Source organism: Staurois parvus, unplaced genomic scaffold (assembly GCF_062004578.1).
Source record: "Staurois parvus isolate SC_StPar_1 unplaced genomic scaffold, SC_StPar_1.0 ptg000380l, whole genome shotgun sequence".
Lineage (NCBI taxonomy): Eukaryota > Metazoa > Chordata > Amphibia > Anura > Ranidae > Staurois > Staurois parvus.
The window spans coordinates 309,365-333,656 of NW_028318176.1; the positions used below are offsets into that span (position 1 = coordinate 309,365).

The following is a 24,292-nucleotide window of genomic DNA, read 5'->3' on the forward strand; positions in this document are numbered from 1 at the left end:
CATCAGGGCACACTGATCATCAGTGCCCTGATGATCAGTGCACATGTCCCCTCCGAGGAATGCCGATTACCGGCTCTCCTCTCTTCTCGAGCTGTCAGCGTGACAGCTCGTGAGGAGAGAAATGCCGATAACCGGCTCTCCTCTCCTCTCTTCTCGAGCTGTCAGTGCACATCAATGCCACATATCAGTGCCCATCTGAGCTGCCTTTCAGTGTCACCCATCAGTGCAAGTCAGTGCCACCTATCAATGCCAATCAGTGCCAGTCAGTGCCGCTTATCATTGTGCATCAGTGCTGCCTATCAGTGCAGCCTAACAGTGCCAGTCAGTGCCGCGTATCATTGCCACCTATCAGTGCCATATATATGAGTGCCCATCAGTGATGCCTGTCAATGCCCATCAGTGCCGTGCCACCTACTAGTGCCTCCTCATAAGTGCCACCTATCAGTGTCCATCAGTGCAGACCATCAGTGCCCATCACTGCAGCCTCATTAGCGCACATCATTGAAGGAGACAAATTTACAAAATTTATAACAAAAACTAAGAAAGAAATATTTTTTTTTCAAAATGTTCAGTGGTTTTTGGTTTGTTAAAAAAAAATAAATTAAAACCCAGAGGTGATTAAATACCACCAAAATAAAGCTCTGTCTGTCAAAAAATAAAAATAAAAATTTCATATGGGTACAGTGTTGCATGACCGCACAATTGTCATTCAAAGTGTGACAGCGCTGAAAGCTGGAAATTGGCCTGGACAGGAAGGGGGTATAAGTGCCCTGTAGGCTAGTGGTTAAAGGGTGATTTGACTGAAAAAAGGTTGAGAAACATTGATCTAGGGTGTCTGCTTTCAGAAAATATAAAATGTTTGGGGCTTTTCTGTAATCTTCAGACCTAAAATGATTTTTAAACGTGTGCACAAAAAAATGCAAAAACGGCTCTGGCAGTGAAAGGGCTAAAGATCATTCCTTTTTTTTTATATGCAGTGCTGGATAGGAATTGTGTTACTGGTTGGATCACCAGGAGAATAGAAATATACCGAACATGAAATCATACGGCTCTTTCCCACTGGCGTTAAGTTTTAAAGCAGCCTAAATGCACATTAACGCACCTATAGCATTAATCAGCATTTAGCATGTGTTGTACAGGCATTCATGTTGTGTCTCTTAAATGCCCTGTGTGGGGTTTATAAAATAGGAAATGATCACTTTTGATGCTTTACATCTGACCGGTAAACACATTCTAAACGCTATAGGCACGTTTACAGTCCATTTAACCTGCGGTTGGGGTGCGTTTCAATAGAAGTGAATAGAGTCAGTTGCAAAGCGTCAACGCCTGCCAAACTCTGCAGGCAGCATTGTTGTTACCTTGCAGCAACGTTGTGAACACCTCCATCCACTCCCTATTTTAACAATTTTGAGTGGCATTGATAGGCATTCGGGAAGCATAAAAATGTGACCCAACTGCCTATTTTCAACGCCTGTGTGAAAGAGTCATTAACCCCCCTGGCAGTATACCCGAGTGCAGCACGGGGTAAAGTTTCAGCACCACATGCGGTAACCACGAGCTACACTCGGGAATATCCTGCAGCGTTGCTCCGGGATCCCTTCTGCACTTACCTTGTCCTTCGCTCCGGTGATGTCCCCCCTGCAGCGTCCCCGGCCATCTCCTCCGGCCGATGCCGGCATCTGTCCTCCAGGTTCCATTCCCTGCGACGTCGGGACGTACGGGGACGGAACTGGCGGGAAATTTAAAAATGTCAAAAAGTGACATTCACTAAATACACTAAAATCACATAGTAAAACATTACTATATCAAACCATTTCACATACATTTTGTCCCGAGTGCTTTGTCCTGTGCCCTGCCTGCATTTTTACCGTTCTTTCTGCCTGGAAAATGAGAAATGTCCATGTCGTCCAAAAAGCGTTCCTTTAGGTCAAAAGCAATTTTAGAACAGCGATAGTAAATTAGAACTACTTGCAGAATTGAGTGATAATGATTTGTGGGGAAATTTGTTATCAGACACTGAAAACGATTTTGTGATGTGCGAACTTGGCGCTCTATTTCAAATTTCAGCGTTTTTGGTTTGATTATATTATTGAAATAAATTATTATATTATTATGTTTTATGATTATTTATTAAATTATAATTTATGATTTTGTGTTTCAAATTTGAACATACCCAGGATGTTTACTAGACTCTTGTTCGGACAGATTTCAGTGAGTTATTCCTAAAAATACAGGCCTACAATAAAAAAACGACAAATTTCCATGCAAAAAAATGTACCGCTTTGAGCACAGAAATACTGACATAATCAGACTGCTAGGGAGGTTACGCAGCCACCAGTCCTGAGGTCTGATCAGCTGCAATACATTACTTTTTGTTTTTGGGACGAGCTATACTCAAACAGTGGTGGGCAAAAATGATGGAAGGCCTCAAGTGTGCTCCCACGACACTTGCAGAGGCCCACACAATAGCAGCAGTTTATTGCATCTCAATGCTCTAAAATGATGATACAACTATATATTTTGCAGCGTATCACAACGCACACTAAAAAAGATGGAGTACAATGACCACTAGCACTGGTGTCAGTGGACACAATAATAACCAACAGCATTGGAGTCAATAGGTGCAATAAGCAGCAGCACTGGTCTCAGTGTGGATGCAATAATAAGCCCCAGCATTAGTATCAGTGAAGGCAAATAAACACTGCATTGGTGTCAGGGAATGCAATAATAACTGCAGAGCTTTGGTGTCAGTGGAAGCAACAATAAGACCCCAGCTTTGGTGTCAATGGCTGCAATAAGCAGCTCCCAGCTCAGGTGTCACTACTATTAACCACCCCTCTGTGGTGACCCGGCTGTGATGCCACAAGCTGTCACAGCCGGGTGCCCACACTGAAGATGCCGGGGAGAGAAGACGGCTGGTGAAACCAGCCGCGATGAGGACACGACTGGACCGAGGGACAGGTAAGTGTCTGTATTTTAAAAGTAAGCAGCTACAGTTTTTGTAGATGGTGACTTCTTGTTTTTTGCTTTTTTCAGCTGGAACTCTACTTTAAAGTGGAGTTCCAGCTGTTTTGTGTTTATTAAAAGTCAGTATCTATGAAGACTGTAGCTGCTGACTTTTAATAAACACACACTTACCTGTCCCAGGGTCCAGCGATGTACTCACCGGCACAGTCTCTCTTCTCCTTCTGTCCTCCACGGTGCCGGCATCTCTACTGTGGGCACCAGGCTGTGAGAGCTTGAGGCTTCACAGCCTGGTGCCCACTGCGCATGCACGAGTAGCGCCGCGCCTCCTGATTGGTCCAGCAGTCTCCTGGGACCTGTGAAAGTTCCCAGGACATTGCGGGAGCAAGGAGGGGGCCCAACTTCCAAGTCATTTAACCACGGCGTACTGAGACGGAAGTGGGAGCGGGTACATGCCAAACCAGGTACCCGCTACCCCCACAAAAGGTGCCAAATATTGCAGTAGAGAGGGGGAGGGGGCAAATAAGGGGAGCTTGAGCTTTTGAGTGGAACTCCGCTTTAACCCCTCCATAATCTTCCCTGATCATGACAGTGAAAGTTAACCCCTCACAATTCACCCCCCCCTCCCCATTACTGATCAGGGCGGTGAAAGTAACCCCCCATAAATTATCCTCCCCCTACTTTCCCCATTACTGTCCATAGCAGTGAATATTAACCCCCTCCCCCATCCACCTTACTTGATCACAGGCTCCTGCGTTGCTCTCCCTCTCCCAGGCTGGGACATGTACTGGGGACAGAGATAACTCCATCCATAGTACAGTCTGTCTCCTCAGTGCAGGAGCTGGAACACAGAGCAGAACAGAGAGCCATCAAGTGCCCGCCACTCTGCTGCCATTCTTCTCTGTACCTGGTGCCCAAAAGCCCGCCAGCAACACGCAGAGGGCCGGGGGGCCGTGTGTTGGGCACCAGGACTCTAACGCTTCGGATGGCCATTCACATCTGGCAATTCGGGATCATGGGGCAGAGTTGCTGCCGTTCCATATCGCCCTGCAATCCTGGCAAAGTGTACCACGCCTGTTTGCGTCTCATTCATTTATAATGTCACTTCGAACGCGGCGCGGTTCTTCCTCCAGCTTGTCGCCCAAAAGAAGCTCCTACGTCTGAGGTGTCATTAATAATGGATGGCACACAAACACACGCCAGGATTGCAGTGCGATTTCCGAATCACAGGAACAAACACAATTGCCATCCCAAATCACCAGAGGTGAACGGGGCCTAAAGGTGGGATCCTCATCACCACACTTGCAGCCGCCTGCTATCCAGCAACAAAGTCAGGAAAGGAAAGCAATGAGCTGTACCCTGGGCAGGGGGGAGGGGGGACTGGAAGATGAGGGGACACTGGGGGGTGATGGGGGCACATAATGGGGGAGATCCAGCTACGTCTGTCCCTCTCCTGGATATCATCACCTCTATAGCTGGATATCATCACCTCTATAACACACTCCATACATAGCCCCCTCCACAACACCCCCTGCGGACTACACCACCCAGCAGGCCCAGCCTTCTCCTCACCACCCCGGCCCCTCCTCAGCACCACCCCCGGCTCTCCTTCCCGCTCTATCTCCTACCTGCTCAGCTCTGTTCTCCTCGGTGACCGTTATGCCGACAGCCGACCGCTCCTATCGTCTCTGGGGACTGTCCGTTTTCTGCCTCAGCTCCGGGATTAGCCTCCTATACAGAAATATAGGAAGACATGGCCGTTAAAAGCCAGCAACAACTTCGTATGCCCTGTATGGAGCCGATCAGGAAGGGAGACATCCATGGCAACCAGCGGTATTACAGCCCTGCAGAATGCCCACACAGTGCCATCTAGTGGCAAAATTGAAAAATAACTTTAAAATGGCCACAGTAATATTTCATTCTATGTAAAATCTATAGAATAATATCAAATTTATCAAAATATAGCGTTTCATGACCGAAAAAAAATTGCAAGTCATCAGGCATAACAAAAGGCAGCCCAAACACAGCAGGACCCCGGACAGGAAGTGGCAATCAGATCACTCCTGCACAGGTCGCCGACCGATGCACATCGCCAGAGCACGTCTCCTGCGACAACTGCGATTTTCATTATTCTTAAAAATTGATATTGCCATCAGTATTATACTGTTATTGTTTACAATATTATTATTAATATTGTCATTTTTTAGCTTTTTTTAGGTACATTGGCATCCAACACCATCAGGATGCCACGACCTTCAAGGCGCAGATCATCAGCTCGGGAAGGCCGAGAGTCTCCGATTGCTCATAGGACAAGGTCCAGAGGGCAACGTCGTCGGAGACGGGAGGACGCCAATGCTATTCGCAGACGCCGTTCTCCAAGAGATCGCATTAGGGAGGCTGCCAACAACCCGGTACAAGAGGGACCACCGGCTATGGAGCAGCAGGGTGAGGAGCAGCCGACTTGTTCCATCTGTTTGGCTGAATACGGCGCTGGAGAGGAGACTAGGGTTCTCCAGTGCTCTCATGTTTTCCACCCTGCCTGCATCCAAAGATGGATCAGGGAGAGCGCCACGTGTCCCATTTGCCGGGCAGCTATCCCTAATGCACAAGAACCACGGAGACTTAACATCCAGGAAGTCTTGAACATGCAGATTGAGGACATGATCCTTTGGTTTGATGTTGAAATGGATGAAGATGGTGAATTCCATGTGGTTTTAGTCCATAATGTATAACGATCTTTTCTCTGTATTTCCAGATGCCTGAATGACATCACTGGCAGAAATGGAGATGAAGAGGAGAAAAAGTCCATCGATCGTATTATTATTTTTTGTTATCTTTGTTAGTAGTTAATGTTTGATAAGAAAAAAAAAAAATCTAAAAAAAAAAAAAAATTAAAAAAAAAAAAAACCTCAAAAAAAAAAAAATGTATATGTATATGTAAGAAATGTACTTATATAAAATGTTCTTAGAAGTTGATATTTGAACCCCCCCCCCAAAAAAAAAAATTGAATATATTTAAAAAATGTAATTTTATAAAATGTATAAATGTCAAAAAACGGGAAAATCTTGATAGGTCACTTAGTGATGGGGGGTGGGGGGGGGGGGGGGGGTGAGAGTGGAGGGGTGTGTTTTAAATTGCACTAAAAATTGTATCGTATTATTATTTTATATTATCTTTATTAGTAGTTGATGTTTGATAAGAAAGAAAAAAATAATAAAAAAAAAAATAAAAAAAAAATAAAAAAATATAAAAAATATATATATATATGTATATGTAGGAAATGTCGTTATATAAAATGTTCTTAGAAGTTGATATTTGAACCCACCCCCAAGAAAAAATTGTATATATTTAAAAAATTTAATTGTGTAAAATTTATAAATGTCAAAAAACAGGGGAATGTCTTGATAGGACACTTAGTGATGGGGGTGAGAGAGGAGGGGTGTGTTTTAAATTGCGCTAAAAATGGTATTGTATTATTATTTTTTGTTATCTTTATTAGTAATTGATGTTTGATAAGAAAAAAAAAAAAATATATATATATATATGTATATATATATATATATATATATGTGTAAGAAATGTAGTTATATAAGATGTTTTTAGAAGTTGATGTTTAAAAAAAAAAAAAAAATTGTATAAATGTAAAAAATTTAATTGTATGAAATGTATAAATGTAAAAAAACAGAGGCAAGTCTTGATAGGACACTTGGTGATGGGGGGGGGGGTGAGAGAGGAGGGGTGTGTTTTAACCGGTTGCCAACCAGCCACAGTACATATACTGCAGCAGGGTGGCACCGCTGTGCAATATCACGTTTCTAGACATCATTCGCGCTCCCATGCTCCCACGGGTGTCACGATTCGATCCCCGAGGGACCAATCATTCAATTTTAGCCAGTGATGTCCGGCTGAAGTTGAATGATCGGTCCCTGTCCTATCCTGTCCTGTGATGACAGTTACACAGGACAGGATATGATGTAAATCTTCTCTGCCTGGGCACATTCCGTCCCAGAGAGAGAAGACACAGAAAACATGAGTACAAAGCACTACACTAACAGAACACACCTAGGTCACATTTAACCCATTGATCACCCCCCCCCAGTTAACCCCTTCACTGCCCTGTCACCAGTGTCATTGTTTACAGTGCACAGATTTTTACTGATCACTGTATTAGTGTTGCTGGCGACTTCTGATAGTGTTAGTTAGCGCCCCTCCCAGATAGCGTCAGATAGCCCGCTAGTACACCAGTAATCACATTTAACCCCTTGATTGCCAGGAACATGCTCACTTGCACACTAAACCTCTATTGCTAGTATAGTGTCTGATTGGATCAATATCTATGATCAGTTCAGCGCTACACCGGCGTTCACATTAGTATAGTGTCCCCAAAAATGCAGCGTTAGCGGGATCAGCCCCGACACCTGCCAGCACCTGCGTTTAACCCCTACTCCCCCAGCAAGTGCAGTGTCAGTAGATAACTGTCACTTGATACATTACACACAAAACTGCAGTGTTCACAGAATCAGGCCTGATCTCTGTTAGCACTTGTCGGTAAATTTTTTGTAGCGGTTCAAGCAGTCCTTGACAGCTAGGCCCTCTTTTTCTCATGAGTCACACTAGGTACATATACATTTAGTGGCCAAAATGTCCAACCAAAGGTACTTTAGTGGAGAGGCCTACAGGATTCTGAGCATGTCAGGTGAGAGCAAAGGGGAAGACTGACTGACAGAATCCCCCTCAGAATATGAGCCTGTAGACAGCAGTCAGCACCCTGACAGTTAGCTCAGATGACGGAGAAGAGGTCCCTGCTAAGATCAGGTGTACCTGACCCCATTTCCAGGTTGCTGAGGTGGTACAAACGCATGATGACTCTCATATGCAGCAGAGTGTCAGTACTAGTGCCGCGCTACCTTTTGGTGAAATGGCAAGCACCATCGGCCTAGTACATCCTGGTATTATACATACCAGCACTGCAGTATCACTTGGTGACGTGGCGAGTCCCAAAAGTGCAGTACAAGCTGGTGCGGTGGCGAGCACAAGTAGTGTCCCGCAGCCACCAAGAATTCACACACAGGCCCGTAGAGCCCCTAGTATCCTTCCAGATGTGTTTGCAAATCCCGAAGCCCACACATTCTGCAGCACCCGTACTTCCCCCATTCACTGCCCAACCTTCGGCATATATATTTTATATTTGTTGGCACATTTCATGTGTGCCCACCATTAGAAGTGGGTGGATGCAGGGAGGTTTTCTAATGGTGAGCATACCACCACACATTTTTCCTTGCAGAGATATTTCAATTATAAAGTTGTTTTATTGAGTTAATATTTTATTGTTAACCATTGTTGATTTATTTGCAGGAATGTCAAACTGCAGCACTGACCTGTTTATTCTGACAGCAACAGGGTCTTGCTTTCAGAATAGACATAAGTAGGTGTGTGCAGTGCTGTCGGATGAGATTTTTCATCCGCAGTTGAAAAAAAGAGGATATATGCCAAAGCATGGGGGCCTGGGGTGGCCAGTGGGTGGATGGCCCCCATGCTTCGGCATATATATTTTATATTTGTTGGCACATTTCATGTGTGCCCACCATTAGAAGTGGGTGGATTGAGGGAGGTTTCTAATGGTGGGCATACCACCACACACTTTTCCTTATAAAGTTGTTTTATTGAGTTTATGTTTTATTGTTAACCATTGTTGATTTATTTGCAGGAATGTCAAACTGCAGCACTGACCTGTTTATTCTGACAGCAACAGGGTCTTGCTTTCAGAATAGACATAAGTAGGTGTGTGCAGTGCTGTCGGATGAGATTTTTCATCCGCAGTTGAAAAAAAGAGAATATATGCCAAAGCATGGGGGCCTGGGATGGCCAGTGGGTGGATGGCCCCCATGCTTCGGCATATATATTTTATATTTGTTGGCACATTTCATGTGTGCCCACCATTAGAAGTGGGTGGATGCAGGGAGGTATTCTAATGGTGGGCATACCACACACTTTTTCTGGCAGAGATTTCTTCTCTTTTTTTTCATTCAGCCCACAGGCTGCATAAAGAAAAAAAGAACATAGCATATACACCCAACAAGGACCAGCGACGTACTGGTACATCACTGGACTTTGAATGGTTATACCAGGGTGATGCCTGCAGCTGCAGGCATTATCCTGGTATCATTTTTTTCAGACGGCAATGGGCTTTCATGTAAAAGCATTCCTAGTGGTTAATTAGCTGCAGGATTGCTTTTACAAGCAGCGGGAGAAAATGCCCCCCCCCCCTCCCTGCGATAGCATTAAAAGTGATAAAAAAAAAAAAAATTAAAGGGACAGTGTAAAAATAATTAAATAAATCAGAAATAAAAGAAAAAAAAAAGTACCCTCACCCATCCGCGCACGCGCACACCTGCGGTCGTGAGCGTTGACCCTGTGCCAGTATGGAAACAGCGATTGCACCATGCATGTGAGGTATTGCCATGAACGTCAGATCGAGGGCAGTAATTATAGCTCTAGACCTTCTCTGTAAATCTAAAATGGTAGCTTGTAAAGGCTTTTAAAGCTTTGCCTATAGATATTAAAAATGTATGCAGTTTGTCGCCATTGCATAGGGCATGCGCAATTTTAAAGCATGTCATGTTTAATATCTAGCAGCTGCAGGCATTATCTTGGTATCATTTTTTTCAGCCGGCAATGGGCTTTCATGTAAAAGCATTCCTAGTGATTAATTAACTGCAGGATTGCATTTACAAGCAGCGGGAGAAAAGGCCCCCCCCCTCCCTGCGATAGCATTAAAAGTGATAAAAAAAAAAAAAATTAAAGGGACAGTGTAAAAATAATTAAATAAATCAGAAAAAAAAGAAAAAAAAAAGTACCCTCACCCATCCGCGCACGCGCACACCAGACCGAGGGCAGCTTGTAAAGGCTTTTAAAGCTTTGCCTATAGATATTAAAAATGTATGCAGTTTGTCGCCATTGCATAGGGCATGCGCAATTTTAAAGCATGTCATGTTTAATATCTATTTACTCAGCATAGCATCATCTTTTATATCTTACCAAATAATTGGCCAATATATTGTGTTTTTGTGCATTAAAATGAAAAAAAGTGTATATTTTTTCAAAAAAATTGTGTTTGAAAAATCTCTGTGTAAGTAATATGTGAGATAAAAAAATTGCAGCACCCACCATTTTATTTACTAGGGTGTCTGCTCTAAATTATTATATAATGTTTGGGGGTTCACTTTAATTTCCTAGCAAAAATACTGATTTTTGTAATGTGAACAAAAAGTGTCAGAAAAGGCTTGGTCTTCAGGTGGTTAGAAGAGTGAGTGATGTGTGGCATAAACTTCTAATGCTGGGCATAAAATGCCCCCACCCCCCAAAATTACCCCTTTTTGGAAAGTAGACACCCCAAACTATTTGCTGAGAGGCATGTTGAATCAACAGAAGAATTAATTTTTTTACCACAAGTTTTTACTCCCCAAAATACATTCTGCTACTTCTCCCAAGTATGGGGGTACCACAGGTGAGAGACATTTTGGCAGTCTAGCCAAGTACAGGACCCCAAAATCCAATGGCTTTTAAAGGGCTTTATTTCCTCATTACACTTCCTGACTACCTATCACATTTTTGGAGGCCCTGGAATGCCAGAATAGCACCAACCCCCCCCCCCCCCCCAAATGACCAATTTTTGGAAAGTAGACACCCCAAGGAATTTGATAAGAAGCATGGTAAGTATTTTGCAGATCTCATTTGTTGCCACAAGTTTTTGCAAAATGAAGAAAGAAAACAAAAACATATTTTTTTTTTCTTTTTTATATTTCAAAACCTTGTGAGAAAAAATGAGATTTGCAAAACACTTACCATGTCTCCTTTTAAATTCCCTGGAGTGTCTACTTTCCAAAAAGGGGTCATTTGGGAGGGGGTTGGTGCTATCCTGGCATGTCAGGGCCTTCAAAACTGTGATAGGTAGTGAGGAAGTGAAATGAAGAAGTTACGCACCTTCAGGCTTTCAAAGTGGTCATTGGATTTCAGGCTCCTGTATGTGGCTAGGCTCCGAAAAAGTCTCACACGTGTGGTATCCTCATACTCGGTAGAAGTAGCAGAATGTATTTTGGGGTGTAATTCTACATATACCCATGGCTTGTGCAAGAAATAAATCATTTAAATGACAATTTTGTGTAAAAAAAAAAATGTTTTTGTGATTTTTCAGAAACTTGTGGAAAAAAAATAAATCTTCTATGAACACAATGGGGTTTATTTACTAAAGCTGGAGAGTCCAAAATCAGACTCCCTTCTGCATAGAAACCAATCAGCTTCTAACCTCAGCTTGTTCAATGAAGCTTTGGCAATGAAACCTGGAAGCTGATTGATTTCTATGCAGAAGTGAGTCTGATTTTGCACTCTCCAGCTTTAGTAAATAAACCCCAATATGTCTCTCAGCAGATAGCTTAGGGTGTCTACTTTCCGAAAAGGGGTCATTTGGGGGTGTTTGTTCTATCCTGGTATTTTAGCACCTCAAGAGATGTGATGCGCGGTCAGAAAGTAAAAGCTGTGTAAATTTCATATTATTTATACCATAGTTTGTAGACGCTATAACTTTCACACAAAGCAATCAATATACACTTACTGGGATTTTTTTTACCAAAAACATGTAGCAGAATACATTTTGGCTTAAATTTATGACTAACTTTGAGTTTACGATATATTTTTTATAGCTGAAAGTAGAAAATATTGGTTTTTATCAAAATTTTTGTGTTTATTTTGTTTATAGCGCAAAAAATAAAAAGCGCACAGGTAATAAAATACCACCAAAAGAAAGCTCTATTTGTGTGAAAAAAAGGACGTAAATTTGATTTGGGTACAGCATTGCATGACCGCGCAATTATCATTTGAATTAGTGCAGTGCCAAACAGCAAAAAAAAGGCCTGGTCATTAAGGGGGGTAAATCCTCAGGAGTGCAAGTGGTTAAACATTGTCTATAGATATTACAAATGTATGCAGTTTGTCGCCATTGCACAGGGCATGCGCAATTTTAAAGCATGTCATGTTTGGTATCTATTTAGTCAGCATAGCATCATCTTTTATATCTTACCAAATAATTGGCCAATATATTGTGTTTTTGTGCATTGAAATAAAAAAAGTGTATATTTAAAAAAAAAATTGCGTTTGAAAAATTGCTGTGTGAGTAATATGTGAGATAAAAAATTGCAGCACCCACCATTTTATTCACTAGGGTGTCTGCTCTAAAAATATATATAATATTTGGGGTTCAAATTAATTTCCTATCAAATATACTGATTTTTTGAACAAAAAGTGTCAGAAAAGGCTTGGTCTTCAGGTGGTTAGAAGAGTGAGTGATGTGTGGTATAAACTTCTAATGTTGGGCATAAAATGCCCCCACCCCCCAAAATGACCCCTTTTTGGAAAGTAGACACCCCAAACTGTTTGCCGAGAGGCATGTTGAATCAATAGAAGAATTTATATTTTTACCACAAGTTTTTGGAAAATGACAACAAAAAATTTTTTTTACACAAAATTGTCATTTAAATAATTTATTGCTCACACATGCCATAGGTATATGTAGAATTACTCCCCAAAATACATTCTGCTACTTCTCCCGAGTATGGGGGTACCACATGTGAGAGACGTTTTGGCAGTCTAGCCAAGCACAGGACCCCAAAATCCAATAAGCACCTTCAGGCTCTTAAAGGGCTTTATTTCCTCATTACACTTCCTGACTACCTATCACAGTTTCAGAGGCCCTGGAATGCCAGCATAGCACCAAACCCCCCAAATGACCCATTTTTGGAAAGTAGACACCCCATGGAATTTGATAAGAAACATGTTGAGTATTTTGCAGATCTCGTTTGTTGCCACAAGTTTTTGGAAAATGAAGAAAATACAAAAACATATTTATTCTTTCCTTTTTTTATATTTCAAAACCTTGTGAGAAAAAATGAGATCTGCAAAATACTTACCATGCCTCTTTTTAAATTCTTTGGAGTGTCTACTTTCCAAAAAGGGGTAATTTGTCTGGGTTTGCTGCTATCCTGGCATTTCAGGGCCTCCAAAACTGTGATAGGTAGTGAGGAAGTGAAATGAAGAAGTTACGCACCTTCAGGCTTTCAAAGTGGTCATTGGATTTCAGGCTCCTGTATGTGGCTAGGCTCCCAAAAAGTCTCACACATGTGGTACAAATGCATTATGACTCTCATATGCAGCAGAGTGTCAGTACTAGTGCCGCGCTACCTTTTGGTGAAATGGCAAGCACCATCGGCCTAGTACATCCTGGTATCATACATACCAGCACTGCAGTATCACTTGGTGACGTGGCGAGTCCCATAAGTGCAGTACAAGCTGGTGCGGTGGCGAGCACAAGTAGTGTCCCGCAGCCACCAAGAATTCACACACAGGCCCGTAGAGCCCCTAGTATCCTTCCGGATGTGTTTGCAAATCCCGATTGGCAGCCCACAAATTCTGCAGCACCCGTACTTCCCCCATTCACTGCCCAACCTTCGGCATATATATTTTATATTTATTGGCACATTTCATGTGTGCCCACCATTAGAAGTGGGTGGATGCAGGGAGGTTTTCTAATGGTGGGCATACCACCACACATTGTTCCTTGCAGAGATATTTCAATTATAAAGTTGTTTTATTGAGTTAATGTTTTATTGTTAACCATTGTTGATTTATTTGCAGGAATGTCAAACTGCAGCACTGACCTTTTTATTCTGACAGCAACAGGGTCTTGCTTTCAGAATAGACATAAGTAGGTGTGTGCAGTGCTGTCGGATGAGATTTTTCATCCGCAGTTGAAATAAAAGAGAATATATGCCAAAGCATGGGGGCCTGGGGTGGCCAGTGGGTGGATGGCCCCCATGCTTTGGCATATATATTTTATATTTGTTGGCACATTTCATGTGTGCCCACCATTAGAAGTAGGTGGATTGAGGGAGGTTTCTAATGGTGGGCATACCACCACACAATTTTCCTTATAAAGTTGTTTTATTGAGTTTATGTTTTATTGTTAACCATTGTTGATTTATTTGCAGGAATGTCAAACTGCAGCACTGACCTGTTTATTCTGACAGCAACAGGGTCTTGCTTTCAGAATAGACATAAGTAGGTGTGTGCAGTGCTGTCGGATGAGATTTTTCATCCGCAGTTAAAAAAAAGAGAATATATGCCAAAGCATGGGGGCCTGGGGTGGCCAGTGGGTGGATGGCCCCCATGCTTCGGCATATATATTTTATATTTGTTGGCACATTTCATGTGTGCCCACCATTAGAAGTAGATGGATTGAGGGAGGTTTCTAATGGTGGGCATACCACCACACACTTTTCCTTATAAAGTTGTTTTATTGAGTTTATGTTTTATTGTTAACCATTGTTGATTTATTTGCAGGAATGTCAAACTGCAGCACTGAACTGTTTATTCTGACAGCAACAGGGTCTTGCTTTCAAAATAGACATAAGTAGGTGTGTGCAGTGCTGTCGGATGAGATTTTTCAAAGGGACAGTGTAAAAATAATTAAATAAATCAGAAAAAAAAGAAAAAAAAAAGTACCCTCACCCATCCGCACACGCGCACACCTGCGGTCGTGAGCGTTGACCCTGTGCCAGTATGAAACAGCGATTGCACCATGCATGTGAGGTATTGCCATGAACGTCAGATCGAGGGCAGTAATTATAGTTCTAGACCTTCTCTGTAAATCTAAAATGGTAGCTTGTAAAGGCTTTTAAAGCGTTGCCTATAGATATTAAAAATGTATGCAGTTTGTCGCCATTGCATAGGGCATGCGCAATTTTAAAGCATGTCATGTTTAATATCTATTTAGTCAGCATAGCATCATCTTTTATATCTTACCAAATAATTGGCCAATATATTGTGTTTTTGTGCATTAAAATGAAAAAAAGTGTATATTTTTCAAAAAAATTGTGTTTGAAAAATCTCTGTGTAAGTAATATGTGAGATAAAAAAAATGCAGCACCCACCATTTTATTTACTAGGGTGTCTGCTCTAAATTAATATATAATGTTTGGGGGTTCACTTTAATTTCCTAGCAAAAATAATGATTTTTGTAATGTGAACAAAAAGTGTCAGAAAAGGCTTGGTCTTCAGGTGGTTAGAAGAGTGAGTGATGTGTGGCATAAACTTCTAATGCTGGGCATAAAATGCCCCCACCCCCCAAAATTACCCCGTTTTGGAAAGTAGACACCCCAAACTATTTGCTGAGAGGCATGTTGAATCAACAGAAGAATTAATTTTTTTACCACAAGTTTTTACTCCCCAAAATACATTCTGCTACTTCTCCCAAGTATGGGGGTACCACAGGTGAGAGACATTTTGGCAGTCTAGCCAAGTACAGGACCCCAAAATCCAATGGCTTTTAAAGGGCTTTATTTCCTCATTACACTTCCTGACTACCTATCACATTTTTGGAGGCCCTGGAATGCCAGAATAGCACCAACCCCCCCCCCCCCCCAAATGACCAATTTTTGGAAAGTAGACACCCCAAGGAATTTGATAAGAAGCATGGTAAGTATTTTGCAGATCTCATTTGTTGCCACAAGTTTTTGCAAAATGAAGAAAGAAAACAAAAACATATTTTTTTTTTCTTTTTTATATTTCAAAACCTTGTGAGAAAAAATGAGATTTGCAAAACACTTACCATGTCTCCTTTTAAATTCCCTGGAGTGTCTACTTTCCAAAAAGGGGTCATTTGGGAGGGGGTTGGTGCTATCCTGGCATGTCAGGGCCTTCAAAACTGTGATAGGTAGTGAGGAAGTGAAATGAAGAAGTTACGCACCTTCAGGCTTTCAAAGTGGTCATTGGATTTCAGGCTCCTGTATGTGGCTAGGCTCCAAAAAAGTCTCACACGTGTGGTATCCACATACTCGGTAGAAGTAGCAGAATGTATTTTGGGGTGTAATTCTACATATACCCATGGCTTGTGCAAGAAATAAATCATTTAAATGACAATTTTGTGTAAAAAAAAAAATGTTTTTGTGATTTTTCAGAAACTTGTGGAAAAAAAATACATCTTCTATGAACACAATGGGGTTTATTTACTAAAGCTGGAGAGTCCAAAATCAGACTCCCTTCTGCATAGAAACCAATCAGCTTCTAACCTCAGCTTGTTCAATGAAGCTTTGGCAATGAAACCTGGAAGCTGATTGATTTCTATGCAGAAGTGAGTCTGATTTTGCACTCTCCAGCTTTAGTAAATAAACCCCAATATGTCTCTCAGCAGATAGCTTAGGGTGTCTACTTTCCGAAAAGGGGTCATTTGGGGGTGTTTGTTCTATCCTGGTATTTTAGCACCTCAAGAGATGTGATGCGCGGTCAGAAAGTAAAAGCTGTGTAAATTTCATATTATTTATACCATAGTTTGTAGACGCTATAACTTTCACACAAAGCAATCAATATACACTTACTGGGATTTTTTTTACCAAAAACATGTAGCAGAATACATTTTGGCTTAAATTTATGACTAACTTTGAGTTTACGATATATTTTTTATAGCTGAAATTAGAAAATATTGGTTTTTATCAAAATTTTTGTGTTTATTTTGTTTATAGCGCAAAAAATAAAAAGAGCACAGGTGATAAAATACCACCAAAACAAAGCTCTATTTGTGTGAGAAAAAGGACGTAAATTTTTTTTGGGTACAGCATTGCATGACCGCGCAATTATCATTTGAATTAGTGCAGCGCCAAACAGCAAAAAAAAGGCCTGGTCATTAAGGGGGGTAAATCCTCAGGAGTGAAAGTGGTTAAACATTGTCTATAGATATTACAAATGTCTGCAGTTTGTCGCCATTGCACAGGGCATGCGCAATTTTAAAGCATGTCATGTTTGGTATCTATTTAGTCAGCATAGCATCATCTTTTATATCTTGCCAAATAATTGGCCAATATATTGTGTTTTTGTGCATTGAAATAAAAAAAGTGTATATTTAAAAAAAAAATTGCGTTTGAAAAATCGCTGTGTGAGTAATATGTGAGATAAAAAATTGCAGCACCCACCATTTTATTCACTAGGGTGTCTGCTCTAAAAAAATATATAATATTTGGGGTTCAAATTAATTTCCTATCAAATATACTGATTTTTTGAACAAAAAGTGTCAGAAAAAGGCTTGGTCTTCAGGTGGTTAGAAGAGTGAGTGATGTGTGGTATAAACTTCTAATGTTGGGCATAAAATGCCCCCACCCCCCAAAATGACCCCTTTTTGGAAAGTAGACACCCCAAACTGTTTGCCGAGAGGCATGTTGAATCAATAGAAGAATTTATATTTTTACCACAAGTTTTTGGAAAATGACAACAAAAATTTTTTTTTACACAAAATTGTCATTTAAATAATTTATTGCTCACACATGCCATAGGTATATGTAGAATTACTCCCCAAAATACATTCTGCTACTTCTCCCGAGTATGGGGGTACCACATGTGAGAGATGTTTTGGCAGTCTAGCCAAGCACAGGACCCCAAAATCCAATAAGCACCTTCAGGCTCTTAAAGGGCTTTATTTCCTCATTTCACTTCCTGACTACCTATCACAGTTTCGGAGGCCCTGGAATGCCAGCATAGCACCAAACCCCCCCAAATGACCCATTTTTGGAAAGTAGACACCCCATGGAATTTGATAAGAAACATGTTGAGTATTTTGCAGATCTCGTTTGTTGCCACAAGTTTTTGAAAAATGAAGAAAATACAAAAACATATTTATTCTTTCCTTTTTTTATATTTCAAAACCTTGTGAGAAAAAATGAGATCTGCAAAATACTCACCATGTCTCTTTTTAAATTCTTTGGAGTGTCTACTTTCCAAAAAGGGGTAATTTGTCTGGGTTTGGTGCTATCCTGGCATTTCAGGGCCTCCAAAACTGTGATAGGTAGTGAGGAAGTGAAATGAGGAAGTTACGCACCTTCAGGCTTTCAAAGTGGTCATTGGATTTCAGGCTCCTGTATGTGGCTAGGCTTCCAAAAAGTCTCACACATGTGGTATCCCCATACTCAGTAGAAGTAGCAGAATGTATTTTGGGGTGTAATTCCACATATACGCATGGCTTTTGAGAGCAACATATCCTTTAAGTGACAACTTTGTGTAAAAAAACCCCCCAAAAAACTGTTTTGTCATTTTTCAAAAAGTTGTGGAAAAAAATAAATCTTCCACGGTCTCAATATGCCTCTCAGCAGATAGCTTAGGGTGTCTACTTTCCGAAAAGGGGTCATTTGGGGGTGTTTGTACAATCCTGGTATTTTAGCACCTCATGATTGGCAGTCAGAAAGTAAAAGCTGTGTAAATTTCATATTATCTATACCATAGTTTGTAGACGCTATAACTTTCACACAAAGCAATCAATATACACTTATTGGGATTTTGTTTACCAAATACATGTAGCAGAATACATTTTGGCTTAAATTTATGACTAAGTTTGATTTTACTATATATTTTTATAGCCAAAAGTAAAAAATACTGTTTTTTTCAAACTTTTTGTGGTTTTTTTTAAAGCGCAAAAAATAAAAAGCGCACAGGTGATCAAATACCACCAAAAGAAAGCTCTATTTGTGTGAAAAAAGGACATAAATTTCATTTATGTACAGAATTGCATGACGGCGCAATTGTCAGTTGAAGTAGTGCAGCGCCAAACAGCAAAAAAAAGCCTGGTCAGGAAGGGGGGTAAATCCTCAGGAGGGCAAGTGGTTAAATTGCGCTAAAAATTGGCCAGGTAAGAACAAAAGGAGAGGAAGAAAGAAGGAAGGAAAGAAGGAAGGAAGGGGATGGAGGAAGGAGGAGATGGAAAAAAAGGGAGGGAATGGATGGAAGGAAGGAAGAAAGGAAAGAAAGAAAGAAAGAAAGAAAGAAAGAAAGAAAGAAAGAAAGAAAGAAAGAAAGAAAGAAAAGAAAGGAATGAAGGAAGGGAGGCAAATGAGGAAGGTTAGGAAGGAAGGAAAGGAGGGAAGGAAGAAATGAGGGGAGGGAAAAAAGAAGGAAAGGAGGGGATTGCCCCTATCTTCGGCATATATTGTTTTCACTTTTTCTGGCAGAGAAAAAAAGTTGTCATTTTATTGAGTTACTGTTCTTTTGTGACTGTGTTCTGTTGTTAACCATTGTTGTTTGCTTTGCAGGAACAAAAAAAAAAACTTTATGGGCATTTTATGGGCGGGCCATGCTGGAACTTGTAGTGCAGCGACTGCCTATCTCACATTGTACGGGCCATGCTGGTACTTGTAGTGCAGCGACTACATTTCACACATTGTACAGGCGGTCCATGCTGGGACTTGTAGTGCAGCAACTGCTTATCACACATTGTACAGGCGGTCCATGCTGAGACTTATAGTGCAGCGACTGCCTATCACATATTTTATGGGAGGGACATGCTGGGACATGTAGTGCAGCGGCTGTCTATCACACATTTTCCGGGCGGGCCATACTGGGACTTTTAGTGCAGCGACTGCGTATCATACATTGTTTTGGCCATGCTGGGACTTTTAGTGCAGCGAATGCCTATCACACATTGGGAGGGCCATGCTGGGACTTGTAGTGCAGCTACTGACCATCACACATTGTACAGGCGGGCCATGCTGCGACTTGTAGTGCAGCGACTGCCTATCACACATTGTAGGGGCGGGTCATGCTGGGACTTGTATTGCAGCGAATTCCTATCACACGTTTTAATGGCGGCCATGCTGGGACTTGTAGTGCAGCGACTGCCTATCACACATTGTACAGGCGAGCCATGCTGGGACTTGTAGTGCAGCGACTGCCTATCACATATTATACGGGTGGGCCATGCTGGGTCTTGTAGTGCAGCGACTGCCTATCACACATTTTATGGGCGGGCCATGCTGGGACTTGTAGTGTAGTGACTGACTATCACACATTGTACAGGCGAGCCATGCTGGGACTTGTAGTGCAGCAACTGCTTATCACACATTGTATAGGCTATTCATGCTGGGACTTGTAGTGCAGCGACTGCCTATCACATTTTCCAGACGGGCATGCTGAGACTTGTAGTGCAGCTTCTGCCTATCACACATTGTACGGGCGGACCATGCTGGAACTTGTAGTGCAGCGACTGCCTATCACACATTGTACAGGTGGGCCACGCTGGGACTTGTAGTGCAGCGACTGCCTATCACACATTGTACAGGCGGTCCATGCTGAGACTTATAGTGCAGCGACTGCCTATCACACATTTTATGGGAGGGACATGCTGGGACATGTAGTGCAGCGACTGTCTATCACACATTTTCCGGGCGGGCCATACTGGGACTTTTAGTGCAGCGACTGCCTATCATACATTGTTTTGGCCATGCTGGGACTTGTAGTGCAGCGAATGCCTATCACACATTGGGAGGGCCATGCTGGGAGTTGTAGTGCAGCTACTGACCATCACACATTGTATAGGCGGTCCATGCTGCGACTTGTAGTGCAGCGACTGCCTATCACACGTTTTAATGGCGGCCATGCTGGGACTTGTAGTGCAGCGACTGCCTATCACACATTGTACAGGCGAGCCATGCTGGGACTTGTAGTGCAGCGACTGCCTATCACATATTATACGGGTGGGCCATGCTGGGACTTGTAGTGCAACGACTGCCTACCACACATTTTACGGGCGGACCATGCTGGGACTTGTAGTGCAGCGACTGCCTATCACATATTTTTCGGGCAGGTCATGCTGGGACTTGTAGTGCAGCGACTGCCTACCACACATTTTACGGGCGGGCCATGCTGGGACTTGTAGTGCAGCGACTGCCTATCACACATTTTATGGGCGGGCCATGCTGGGACTTGTAGTGCAGCGACTGTCTATCACACGTATGGGTGGTCCATGCTGGGACTTGTAGTGCAGCGACTGCCTATCACACATTTTCCGAGCGGTCTGTGCTGGGACTTGTAGTGCAGCTACTATCACACATTGTATGTGCGGGCCATGCTGGGAATTGTAGTGCAGCGACTGCCTATCACACATTATACGGGCGGGCCATGCTGGGACTTGTAGTGCAGCGACTGCCTATCAAACATTTTCTGAGCGGGCTGTGCTGGGACTTGTAGTGCGGCGACTGCCTATCACATATTTTATGAGCGGGTCATGCTGAGACTTTTAGTGCAGAGACTGCCTATCACATATTTTATGGGTGGGCCATCCTGGGACTTGTAGTGCAGCGACTGTCTATCACACGTAATAGGGGGCCATGCTGGGACTTGTAGTGCAGCTACTATCACATATTTAAAGGCGGGTCATGCTGGGACTTGTAGTGCAGCGACTGCCTATCACACATTTTATAGGCGGGCCAAGCTGGGACTTGTAGTGCAGTGACTGGCAATCACACATTGTATGGGCGGGCCATGCTGGGATTTGTAGTGCAGCGACTGTCTATCACACGTAATAGGGGGCCATGCTGGGACTTGTAGTGCAGCTACTATCACATATTTAAAGGCGGGTCATGCTGGGACTTGTAGTGTAGCGACTGCCTATCATACATTTTATAGGCGGGCCATGCTGGGATTTGTAGTGCAGCGACTGCCTATCACACATTGTATGGGCGGGCCATGCTGGGACTTGCAGTGCAGCGACTGCCTATCACACATTTTACGGGCGGGCCATGCTGGGACTTGTAGTGCAGCGACTGTCTAGCACACATTGTACAGGCGAGCCAAGCTGGGACTTGTAGTGCAGCGACTGCCTATCACACATTGTATGGGCGGGCCATGCTGGGACTTGCAGTGCAGCGACTGCCTATCACACATTTTACGGGCGGGCCATGCTGGGACTTGTAGTGCAGCGACTGCTTATCACACGTTGTACGGGCAGGCCATGCTGGGACTTGTAGTGCAACGAATGCCTATCATACGTTGTGGAGGCGGTCAATGCTGGGACTTGTAGTGCAGCGAGTGCCTATCACACATTGTACAGGCGGTCCATGCTGGGACATCTAGTGCAGCGACTGCCTATCACACATTGTGGGGGCGGGCCATGCTGGGACTTGTAGTGCAGCGACTGCCTATCACACCATGTGGGGGCATGCCATGCTGAGACTTGTAGTGCAGCAACTGCCTATCACACGTATGGGTGGTCCATGCTGGGACTTGTAGTGCAGCGACTGCCTGTCACACATTTTCCAAGCAGGCTATGCTGGGACTTGTAGTGCAGCGACTGTCTATCACACGTATGAGGGGGCCATGCTGGGACTTGTAGTGCAGCGACTGTCTATCACACGTATGAGGGGGCCATGCTGGAACTTGTAGTGCAGAAACTGCCTTTCACACATTAGGAGGGCCATGCTGGGACTTGTAGTGCAGCGACTGCCTATCACACATTTTCTGAGCGGGCTGTGCTGGGACTTGTAGTGCAGCTACTATCACACATATTACGGGCGGGCCATGCTGGGACTTGTAGTGCAACGACTGCCTATCGCACGGTGTGGAGGCGGTCCATGCTGGGACGTTTAGTGCAGCGACTGCCTATCACACATTCTACGGGCGGGCCATGCTGGGACTTGTAGTGCAGCAACTGCCTAGCACATGTTGTGGGGGAGGGCCATGATGGGACTTGTGGTGCAGTGACTGCCTATCACACATTGTACAGGCGGGCCATGCTGGGACTTGTAGTGCAGCAACTGCCTATCACACATTGTACGGGTGGGCCATGCTGGGACTTATAGTGCAGCGACTGCTTACCACACATTTTACGGGCGGGCCATTCTGGGACTTGTAGTGCAGCGACTGTCTATCACACGCATGGGGGGGCCATGCTGGAACTTGTAGTGCAGCGAATGCCTGTCACATATTTTATGGGCGGGCCATGTAGGGACTTGTAGTACAGCGACTGCCTATCACATATTTTATGGGCGGGCCATGCTGGGACTTGTAGTGCAGCGATATCCTATCACATATTTTATGGGCGGGCCATGCTGGGACTTGTAGTGCAGCGATTGCCTATCACACGTATGGTTGGTCCATGCTGGGACATGTAGTGCAGCAACTGCCTATCAAACATTTTCCGAGCGGTCCATGCTGGGACTTGTAGTGCAGCTACTATCACATATTGTACAGGCGGGTCATGCTGGGACTTGTAGTGCAGCAACTGCCTATCACACATTCTACGGGCGGGCCATGCTGGGACTTGTAGTGCAGCGACTGCCTATCACACATTTTACGGGCGGGCTGTGCTGGGACTTGTAGTGCAGTGACTGCCTATCACACATTGTACAGGCGAGCCATGCTGGGACTTTTAGTGCAGCGACTGCCTATCACACATTGTACGGGCGGGCCATGCTGGGACTTGTAGTGCAGCGACTGCCTATCACACATTTTACGGACGGGCCATGCTGGGGTTTGTAGTGCAGCGACTGCCTATCACATATTTCATGGGCGGGCCATGATGGGACTTGTAGTGCAGCGACTGCCTACCACACATTTTACGGGCGGGCCATGCTGGGATTTGTAGTGCAGCGACTGCCTATCACACGTTGTACGGGCGGGCCATGCTGGGACTTGTAGTGCAGCGACTGCCTATCACACATTATATGGGCGATTCATGCTGGGACTTGTAGTGCAGCGACTGCCTATCACACATTTTATGGGCGGCCCATGCTGGGAGTTGTAGTGCAGCGACTGCCTATCACACATTGTGGAAGCGGGCCATGCTGGGACCTGTAGTGCAGTGACTGCCTATCACACATTCTACAAGCGAGCCATGCTGGGACTTGTAGTGCAGCGACTGCCTATCACACATTGTGCGGGCGGGCCATGCTGGGACTTGTAGTGCAGCGACTGCCTATCACATATTTTATGGGCGGGCCATGCTGGGACTTGTAGTGCAGCGATTGCCTATCACATATTTTATGGGCGGGCCAAGCTGGGACTTTTAGTGCAGCGACTGCCTATCACACATTGTACAGGCGGGCCATGCTATGACTTGTAGTGCAGCGACTGCCTATCACACCATGTGGGGGCATGCCATTCTGAGACTTGTAGTGCAGCAACTGCCTATCACACATATGGGTGGTCCATGCTGGGACATGTAGTGCAGCGACTGTCTATCACACATTTTCCGAGCGGGCCATGCTGGGACTAGTAGTGCAGCAACTGCCTATCAAACATTTTATAGGTGGGCCATGCTGGGACTTATAGTGCAGTGACTGGCAATCACACATTGTACGGGCGGGCTATGCTGGGACTTATAGTGCATCGACTGCCTATCACACATTTTACGGGCGGGCCATGCTGGGACTTGTAGTGCAGCGACTGCCTATCACACGTTGTACGGGCGGGCCATGCTGGGGTTTGTAGTGCAGCGACTGCCTATCACATATTTTATGGGCGGGC

At 43.7% G+C, this 24,292-nt stretch overlaps 1 long non-coding RNA gene across 3 annotated transcripts in view; it reads right to left on the reverse strand.

Annotated features, from left to right (window-relative positions):
* Nucleotides 1-24,292, reverse strand: part of LOC149455953 (uncharacterized) — a 528,482-nt gene that overhangs the window by 305,233 nt on the left and 198,957 nt on the right. For all 3 annotated transcript variants that reach the window (XR_016313983.1, XR_016313982.1, XR_016313984.1), the window contains 2 exons: nucleotides 4,593-4,695; nucleotides 1,611-1,729 (listed from right to left, as the gene is read on the reverse strand). This is a non-coding gene — a long non-coding RNA (uncharacterized LOC149455953). The remainder of the gene's footprint in view (nucleotides 1-1,610; nucleotides 1,730-4,592; nucleotides 4,696-24,292) is intronic.